The 10,262-nt window shown below is 45.8% G+C and overlaps 1 protein-coding gene across 2 annotated transcripts in view; it reads left to right on the top strand.

Annotated features, from left to right (window-relative positions):
- Window positions 1–3,790: 3,790 nt before the first annotated feature.
- TIMELESS (timeless circadian regulator) overlaps window positions 3,791–10,262 on the top strand; it is a 50,031-nt gene continuing 43,559 nt past the window's right edge. Inside the window, exon 1 of one of the 2 annotated variants that reach the window (XM_025175075.2) lies at window positions 3,791–4,018. The gene's annotated coding sequence lies outside the window, so the exon portion shown is untranslated. Of the gene's footprint in view, window positions 4,019–5,200; window positions 5,376–10,262 lie in introns of those variants that run through there. The other variant, XM_088138148.1, reaches the window with a different exon arrangement.

Genomic DNA, 10,262 nt, shown 5'->3' with positions numbered 1-10,262 from the left:
CCATTGAAAATTAAGAACTGACCAAGAAAACTACTACATCTCTTCTAGTGAAGAAGTGTATCTCCCCATCCTCTAAATAACTGTATGTCTTTAAGGTAGATTATCAGCCTTTATAGGAGAGTATCTGATAGTCTCATTTAATGTATTGCTGAAGGCTTTCACGGCCAGAATACGATGGCTGATGTGGGTCTTCCAGGCTGTGTGGCCATGTTCTGGAAGTTTTGGTTCCTAACGTTTCGCCAGCATCTGTGACCGGCATCTTCAGAGGACAGGAGCGCAGACAGGTCCTCTGTCCTCTGAAGATGCCAGTCACAGATGCTGGCGAAACGTTAGGAACCAAAACTTCCAGAACACGGCCACACAGCTCAGAAAACCCACATCAGCCAGTCTCATTTAACTTCTATGGTCTGCTGGTGGACGCTATGGCTGGAAAACTAATTTTTGTATACCATATACATACTGGCCCCCAAACCCGCTTGACTGAAGCACCCCATTATGCCTATGTGGCAAATGGCCATTTCTATCCTAGAGATTTATAGCATACTCTAGCTGGCACTGTGTCAACGTACCAATAATACAGACCTCTACTTATGAACAGGTTACGTTCCAAGAGGCTGTTCGTAAGTCCATTTTGTTCATAAGTCCAACCAGGGCGCACCACATACATACGCCTGGAAGTTTATGGCATGATGCATACGTACATCCAGAAGTTTATGATGCGCCACATACATAAGCATGTGTGCCGTAAACTTCCGAGACCTTCCTTTCGGGATGTTCATTGTTGGAGTTGTTGGAGGTTTGTTCGTATCAGCGAAAGTTCATAATTTGAAAATTTGTAAGTAGAGGACTGTTTGTACTTTGTATTGCCATAGCAATGGCCAAATGGCACTGTAAGACATTATGGATCACTATCATGAAAACTGCTAATACTTTTTAATTCCTGTAATCACTTTTCTTTGTTTCCTTTTATTATGACAGAATAAAGCCCATCTTTCCCGTACTTTTCTAGCTACTTGATGATTGGAATGCTATATTTTCAAACAGCAAAATATAAACAATCAAAACATATAAAGTTATGATAAAACTCTATTAAAACCATAAAACATTTGCAGCAGCTGAATACAAACAACATTCACAGCATTCAACATAACCACTGATTGGTCTTGTCAGATGATGCTCCTTAGTAGACGAGACCTGAAGCATGCCTCTCTCGCTGGGTCTGATGGGACGGGTAGATGTAACTGGGGAGAGGCAGTTCCTCAAATAACCCGGCCCCATGCCATGCAGGGCTTTGCAGGTCATTATCAGCACCTTGAATTGAACCCAGAAGCAAACTGGCAACCAATGCAGCTCGCAGAGCAGAGATGTAATATGTGCTGATCAGAGAGTGCACATAACTGCCCACATGGCTGCATTTTGCACCAGCTGCAGCTTCTGGATGCTCTTCAAGGGCAACTCCATATACAGCACATTACAGTAATCCACTTGGAGGTGACCATGACATGAGTGACCGAGAGTAGAGCCTCCTGGTCCAGAAACAGGTGAAACTGGTGCACTACATGAAGTTCTTCAGATAGGATTCATGAGTCCAGGAGGACTCCCTGGTTGCGTACAAGGTCTGTCTGGGGCAGTGCCACCCCATCCAGAACAAGGGGTGCTAAGTCCCTGGAACTAGGAGGCCCCAAAACCCAAGGCCACTCAGTTTTGCTAGGGCTGAGCTGAAACCTGTTTTCCCCATCCAGACCTCGCAGCATCGCTTAATTTGCGGAGATGTAAAGCTGAGTATCATCAGCATAACCTCCCCCAGTAGTTTCCTGTGGATGTTAAACAGAAGTGAAGAGAGTGCCAAGCTCTGTGGAACCCCACGAAGCAGGGACCAAGGGTGGGACCTCTCGCTCCTGATCAATATCCACTGGAAATGGCCCTGGAGGAAGGAGGAGAACCAGGACAATACAGAGGTACCCACCCCCAGCCCCCGGAGCTGATCCAGAAGGATACCGTGATTGAGGGTATCGAAAGCCACTGAGAGGTCAAGAAGAGCAAGGATGGATGCACTACTCCATCCCAATCATGCTAGAGGTAATTGGCAAGCATGATCAATGCTGTTTCAGTTCTATGATTTTTTTCCTGTTTATTATTTTTTAAAAGGGGATCTTCCTGCTAGCTGCTGTTGGTGCACCGGCTGAGCTTCTGGACCACTTGCCATCCCTGAAATTCTTAGCTGGGGCCAGTTTGGTCTAATGGTTAAGGCACCAGGCTAGAAAGCAGGAGACTCTGAGTTCTAGTCCTGCCTTAGGCATGGAAGCTGGCTGGGTGACTTTGGGCCAGTCCCTCTCTCTCAGCCCAACTCACCTCACAGGGTTGTTGTTGTGGGGAAAACAGGAGGAGGAAGGAGTATCAGGTATGTTTGCTGCCTTCAATTATTTATAAAAATAATAAAGCTGAAATTTAAAAAAACCTAAAAAAAAACCCAAATCCCCTGCTGATCATATGAACAGGTATGATGATAGAGCTTGGGGCCTGAATACACAGCAAGTTCATTCGGCACAGACGTCATCCACGGCAGAGACCACATACCGTGGAGCAATGTGTAAATGTGGAGCCGGGAGCTTATTTGCTTAAAAACACACACACACCCTTTTTTCCTTGCAAGAATAGTCACTGAACACAGGGCTTTTTCTTTAAAAACTTTTTTGCTCTTTTAGAAAACAGAACATAGAGTTTACATGCCTACAGTTTCCAGGCCAGGAGCCAGCTCTCGCCCCCCCCGCCCCCAATTTCTTATTCATCCCCCTTCGTTGCTGTATCCATTTTTCGGATTCCGAAAGCTCACTTCTGTTAAGCCACAAAAGAGCCAATGCCTTGCCGTCTCCCAGCAATTCTCTCTCATCCTCCCCGCGGGACCGCCCGCTAAACCTGATGGAAGGGAACTGCACCTCTTTGCAAATTGGGGACTCTGCCATAGCAAACTCAGCGCAAAGATTTTCCTGAACTTCTAATTGTTACATATTCCTGCAATAAGCAGATACTGTTTTATTCTGCATGGCCAAGCAAGTTTCTTTGCTGCTTTGCACTGTGACATGATTTGATGGGTGTTAATGTGACAGGTAAACCGGCTTAGAACCCAGTTTACTGACAGATAAGTTGCGAGTGTAGAAAATAAGCAAGTATTGTAATACAATATGCAAAATAAGCATGTATTATAATACAATAACGCAGAATAAGCAGGCATGGTAACGTAAGAACGACCGGCGGCCTACTACCAATTTTAGCTTGCTCCACCCCCTGAGCCACTGAGTGTAGATTTCACTTAAAAGGGCGATGCCACAGCCGAAGTGGAAGAGTGGGGCCAAAAGGTACACGGGCAGTAGGGCAGTCACTTTCTCAAAAGTACATTTCATTTTGCCTTACTCTCGGGTAAGCGCGTCAGGGATTGCAACCATAATCGGGCACGTACAGCTCCCCTGCTGAAAACTGCCACGGCGTGGCCCAATAACAGCATGAGAAGAATGGCTCACATAAGCAAAGAGAGCGGAATTAATTCAATTGCCTGGATTCTCAGGACACATTGTACCTTACACCTAATTCACAGTTCATACCGCAATCCTGCTTGTGATTCAGCGCGTCGAACGAATCCGGTCCTTCTGCTCTGTAAACTATGGTTTAATGTGCTGTGCGACCACTGCGAATTGTGATTTATTCAGCAAAGCGTGGGGACGAGCACAGCCAGCCAGCGGGTCCGCCCGTCGAGGACCCGGCTTCACCGCGGCCAGCCGACACGATCTTCCCGGATAGCGAAGCCGACTGACTTCGATGGACTTGCCTCAGCAAGAGCCACGTCCGGGGGAGCGCCGTCGTCGGCACTGACCCTTTGAAGAGCCAGACACCGTTTGAGCGCCATTTCGAGTCTAGGAGGCGGGAACCGCGGCGGAGGACAGCGGGGCGCCCGGTTCGAGTTGCTTCTCCGGCCGCAGCGAAAGCAGGACTTGGGGACGCAATGGAGAGGCGCGTGAATTGGGTACATCTGGGCACGGGCGTGAGGGCGGTGGTCACTGGGGAGCAAGCCCTAGTGATTTCAGTGGGGCTTCCTCCTCCTGAATCATACATGCCACATTGGATTCTGCGGCTCCCATCCAGAGGCCATTTATTAGGGAACGAGTGCTGTTGACTTAACTGAGTTTTGGAATCATTTCCGAAGAGCTAAACTCTGTTGGTAATTCTGAGAAATGTTCGGCTTTGGTTTGGCTAGGTGATCTGGTGACAAGGTTGTGGCACCCGAATTGTTTTTACTGGGGAGGACGTGGCTCACCGCGTCCATGTTTATTCGGAAGTAAATCTTCTTGGCCGTGTTCGCAAAATATACAGGACTGCATGGTAGCCAAGCCCCTCTTAATCGGCTACCGTGTGGTATGCGCCCAGTTCGAGTGGTTAAAGTTCTGAGAAACTGGGTTGAGTAAACCATGGTTAGCTCTAGGTAAGTCTGACGTGTGCGAACTCAGCCCCTGAATTCTCTGGGGTCGAATCAAACGTGCGGAGGATCTGGGCCATTCAGGGAAAGCTGAAATGGAGGGACCTGTAGAAAAAGTATGAAGTGAATTCCTACTTCTGATTTAGATCAATTGAGAGTTGGATCTGTGCCGTTGAAAAATATGAACGTCGTTCCGGTAGGATAGTGGACTCTCTGGATGGGTTTACACAAGATGCTGTGCTTAAATCGGTTTGTAGCTCAGCGTGTCGTGTGAACCTGGCCAGTATAGATAGGCTCGATCAATTCCGGGCAATTGAGTCAGCCATGGATCAGCACATTATGCGAACATAGAGAGTGATTCAGCCCATTCCTGACGCTTGCGGCAATAAATCGTAGGTTGCTTAAACTCCACTAAAGAGAAGGGATTCAAGGAGCCACACGAGGGGCAAAATTGTACCCTTTACGTGGTGCGTATGCCCTACTGCCGGAGGTGTTTTTAGGATGAGACTTTACAAATGCTGCTGGCGCCCCTTCACGGGCCAAAGCAGTATAAATGTCACAGAAATGGAAAGGTGGAGCTTCCGCGCGGTTTTATTCGAGTTACGCTTGACCCGGGAGGAGGGAACCTTCTGCCCCGCCGCTTTAGCTCCTGCGGCTTTTCACTGGCTGCCGCTCCGCCTGTTAAGTCCTGGGGGCAGAGCGGCGGCTGTCGTAAGACCCGAAGACCCGCCTTCTTCTGTGCTTGGATTTTGCGGTTCCCCCGCGGGGTCTTTCCTCTTGCGGTGCTCAGGAAGATGTGTCTTTAAGAGTAATAAACATAATAACAGCAGTAACAGTAATAGCGCGGCTCAGTCCAGGAAATAAGGTTTCCCATTCCATCGGCAACCACATTCAAGGTGATTCGGAGGTAAGGATAGCACATTTCTGCTATTCTTGTATGAACTATTGTTTGCGGTGCTACCTGTTTGTCTGGTTTACTCCACCCAAAAACCGTTGCTGGCTAGAATACATAACTGGAATTGTGCGTTAAATAAGCTATCTAGGAAAAAGATACAATGAAGTGCCAAAACGTTATGTTTTTGGTTTTAACAAATGTGCAGTTACTAACAATAGTTATCAGTTGAATGCACTTCAGTGGTACATTATTGAAGGACATGGATTCGAATACATTTTCAAGTAATATTTTTTTTTACATATGGCCCCAGGTATTCATTTGTTTAAAGGGTCTTTTAAAACCCTTTAGTTTGCTTTATTGTGATTAAATCTTTTTCTTTGAATATCATTTTTTAAATAGAAGAAATGTGGCTTTCTTGTATTAACAGTTACGGGTATGCCTTTGGAAGCATAATAAATCACCACATATATCCAGTATTTTAGCATGTCCATTGTGGAACATTCAGGATTGCTGTGTGGAATACAGTTCACAAGTATTGTTGTTTTATGTTACTGACTTATGTATCCAATGATAATATTTTGGGGTCTGTTAAAAAGGTGGAACAGAAAACTAAAAAAATAGCATAGGCATATTTTATTCTTCATAGGCTGCTGCTATTTGAATCTACCTCCTTTGCTGGATCACTCAAATTCAAAACAACATCTCCTGCCATTTCACTCCCTTGAATACTGCTGACTTCACATCTCTCCATAAGTTTATTGTGATTAAATATAATAAACAATCAGAATGAAATAAAGTAACCTTTATACTGTTGTCATTCCGCTGATATCTTAAAAAGTAAAAACAAAGAACATATAAAAATAAACTATCAGATAGATCAATTCTTTATGGATGCAGTTCTAAACTGGCAGTCTAAATATATATTTTCTTTAGATTTGCAAAACCTTTGGACTTTATTCTTTAGAGCTGAGACTTCTGATTATTTCTAGCATTGGAAATATTTCTGATGTTACATCTTATCCCCAGTATTCATAAGTCTTTGTATTCAATGAGAACGACAGTGCTGGTCAGTTTCAACGCAAGTCTAGTGCTTTGGAAGAAAATGTAACCAATAACACTATTATTTACCCAGTCTCCCCATAATTAGGGATTCATGCCATAATTTAGTTTGCTTTATTTTGGCTCGCTGTGTTATCTGTACTGAGGCATTATAGTTCACAGACCAGACTATAAAACCCTGTAGCACATTGTTATGAACCCAGCCTCTAAGTACATGGAAGGGCATTACAGAAGCCCTGACTCATCCATTATCATTCCAGGGCACAGAATAATCATTTTTAAGTTACAGGAAGGCAGTTAGAAATCTGTCCTTAACATTTAAACAATAATAGCAGTTCAGTAGTGGCACCCATTACCAAGGAGCACAAGAGCTCTCCTTCCTTCACTTTGTGTCTTCAAAGGCTAGACAGCCATTTGCCACAGCGATAACTCAAGTGGAACTTGGGCCTGGTGACTGAATGGACCTGAAAGTTGCACTTTCTTATCAACCATATGACAATAGTTTGCTGTTCTCCAATGTTTTTCCAACTGCCAAGAGCCCTGGTATTTCCTGGTGGTCTCCTGTCCATGAACTAACCTGTTGGACCTGCTTAGCTTTTTGAGATTAGCCAGGCCCACCAGGTGCTGCCACCTGCTGTAACACAGCCATCGGTTAGGGATGCTTTAATTTGGATTCTTGCACTGAGCGGGCAGTCGGACTCTGCAACGCCGACGTTTACTTAGGAGGATGCTGTTCTTAAAACGGGGAATACGCTCCAGTTCCTCAACGCTGTATGTGGTCTCGCGGTGTTAACTCCCGCTGATACGCATTTTCTTCAGGCTTGACACCTGCAGGGGCCGTGTGAGCCTGCTTCCCCCCACCCTTTCCCTCCTTTCCTTGACAAAAGGCGCGCGTGACCGCGGTCCGGCGCCCGCTTCGGCCTCTGCTTTGGCCCGGCTGCGTTCTCGGCTGCTCACGTGGGTCTGCCGGCTGCTTGTGGTCGGAGCCGCGCCTTCCTCCTGCGCTCGGCTCGGAAAAACACCAATTTGCGCGCGCGGCGGGAAATGGGTTGGGTATTTCGGTCGCGCGATTTGTTTGGGAACGATTTTGGTGGCTCTGGAACCCCGCCCGCGGCATGTGAGAGGGCTGAGCCACACGTGGTTTAGAAAACCCGTGGCTGCTTACGAGGGGACGAGGGCTGAGTAAAGCGAGTGAGGGCTGAATGAGCTGTGGAGAAACGGATCGGGACAACGGATTTCTACCCAGCTCCCTACTGTTCCGAGGCTAGTGTGGGCCCCGTAGAAACACATTGCAATGAGGCTGTTAAAACTTGGCTGAACCAGGAGAGTGAAGTGTAATTTCTTAAAATGTGGAAGCCCTTGATTCTTGCTATCAACTAGCCGTCCTGTACTTTTAGGAAGTGTTTTGTGCCTCCCACCCCCAATCATTCCTGTCCCTGCAACTGCAGACATCTGTCCTGGCCATCAACAGGATTAGCTTTTGATGTAAGTCATTGGGTTAAATCAGAGTCAGTTATCACTTCTTCCACCTTCTGGTTTAGAATTTCAGTATTGAAGCAAAGAGGGGAATTCTACTGTAGTAATGTTTATAAATAAACCAACTGACTGCAGTAATGAGTGTTTATAAAAATTATTACAGATTTTTTTTTCGATCCAGTACTATCCAGATAGTTGGAGTAAAACTCCCACAATTCCTAAGCAAAATGGCTATTGGTTTGTCAATTTATTTATAAGATTTATGTGGCCACCCAACTTGTAAAACACAACTCTGGGTGGCTCAGAACAATAATAAAAGCGAAAACAAGAAAACCAGGCACCTAATCTATCATCTTCAATCCATTAATCTATAGCAGGGTTCCCCAGAGTGGTCAGTATCAACCCTCAAGGGTTGATGGGACTACCCAAGATGTCAATAAATGGCTGGGGTCAAAAGGGGGTCAGTAAATGACTGGGGGTCAATAGGTGGTCAATAAATGATGGAAGATTGGTAGGAGTCAATTTATCCTTTGGGGTCTCAGTACAGCTGTGCGCCGACAGTTTGAGTAAAAAGGCATGTTAAATACAGTGGTACCTTGGTTCACGAACGCTTCTGTTCACGAACAATTCGGTTCACGAACAGCTCCGGTTGCAAAATTTTGCCTCCGTTCGCGAACTCCGCATCGGGTGACGAACAGGATCCACGGCCATTTTCCCTCCCATGACACGTGGTCACGGCTTCCTGTAGGGAGGGGGACTCTCCCTCCAAGCAATAACCGCCTCCCCACCCGCCTTCCTGTCCTCCACGCCAGAAGTCACCTCGAGCAAGGTTAGCTTTCTCTCTCTTTGTACTGTACTTTGTGTCATATTTTTGCGGTTTTAAAAAACAACAACATATGGTTCAGAACGGATTAACTGTAATTACATTGAACCTTATGGGGAAATTTGATTCGGGACGCGATCAAAAATCGGGTCACGACCAAATTCGGAGGGGTCAAAACGGATTAATCATATTTACATTGAACCTTATGGGAAAATTTGATTCAGTTCACGACCAATTCGGTTCGCGACCAGAGTCGCGGAATGAATTAAGTTCGTGAACCGAGGTACCACTGTATTATTTTCATACAATAAATGTTTGGGGGTCGATGAACAATCTGAAAGTTCATGAAGGAGCTGAAGAGTTTGTGGACCCTGATCTATACAATCCTTGGGTTCCAACCTCACCCTATCCCAGTGCCTGGGGGAAAAGCCAGCCCTTTATAGCTTTTCGGAAGGCTAAAAGGATGGGGGTCTGCTGGATCCTGGGGGAACGGTATTCCACAGGGCAGGGCTGCTACAGAAAAGGCACGCTTCCTAGGTCCCACTAAATAGCAACACTTAATGAACGGAACTTGGAGTGTGCCCAGCCTGCCTGGTCTAACGGAATGGGCAGATACCCTCCAGGAGAGGTAGTCCAAGAAATAATCTGGCCCTCTGCCATGTAGGACACTCAGAAAGAAATGAAGCCAGTGCAGCAGCCATGTAACATGGGTAAACTGAGGGGTGCCCAGTACTGATTGAGAATTTTAGGTGCTGTAACCTAGTGATCTGGAGATCACAAGTTGGTGAAAGTTAAGAGAGGTAGGAAGATTTTTATAATTTAGAGAGGTAGGAAGAATCTTATAATTTAGATTAAAAACGCAGAAGGAAAATAGGCAGGTACTTACAGAAATAAATTGGAAATGTGGTGGTCAGACTAAGACTGGTCTTTTTGTTAGATCATGCTGTGGCTGGTAATTTCTACCTGTTTGCCATGATCTTATAAACTGGCAATTCATGAAGCGCTCACACTCATTTCATTCTTTCTAGGTATCTGTTCTTTTCCTCACTTGTACCTAACAACAGCAAACATGCCTTCACAGCACTTTTTCCTGCCATGTCCCAAAGTTGTTGCCTTCATCACATCCCTAGCCCATTAGATAGACAGGCTTACATATTCTGTCTGAATTGTGTTAAATAATGTTTTCCCCCTTATTTCAGTGTCATCTAAGAGCAGCCTTGAGGTGTGTAATTTATTGTCACTCTTACCTTGGAGAAAATTCAGATACGTGCAGTGCATTATAAATAGTAACAGGCACCTGCAGGGATGGGTGTCAGAATCAGTAAGATGGTAGACAGAGGGCTGTGATGCAAGCCCTGCCCCACGATGTATCAATGTCACATAATGTTCAAAAGGGCTGGGGCTTGCATTTTGACACTCCATCAGCCATCTTGCTGATTTTGACCTGCCCCCGGGGATGCCTACGGGGGCAGGATGGCAGTAGCCAATTTCATGCTGGTATGAATTTCTGCCCAGTGGTGCAGATGCTGAGAACTTTTCCC

This window comes from Python bivittatus, unplaced genomic scaffold (assembly GCF_059951505.1).
Source record: "Python bivittatus isolate LINGU-HERP-01145 unplaced genomic scaffold, Pbiv_v1 ctg000220_np1212, whole genome shotgun sequence".
Lineage (NCBI taxonomy): Eukaryota > Metazoa > Chordata > Lepidosauria > Squamata > Pythonidae > Python > Python bivittatus.
This window is presented reverse-complemented; position numbering and strand designations above follow the sequence as displayed.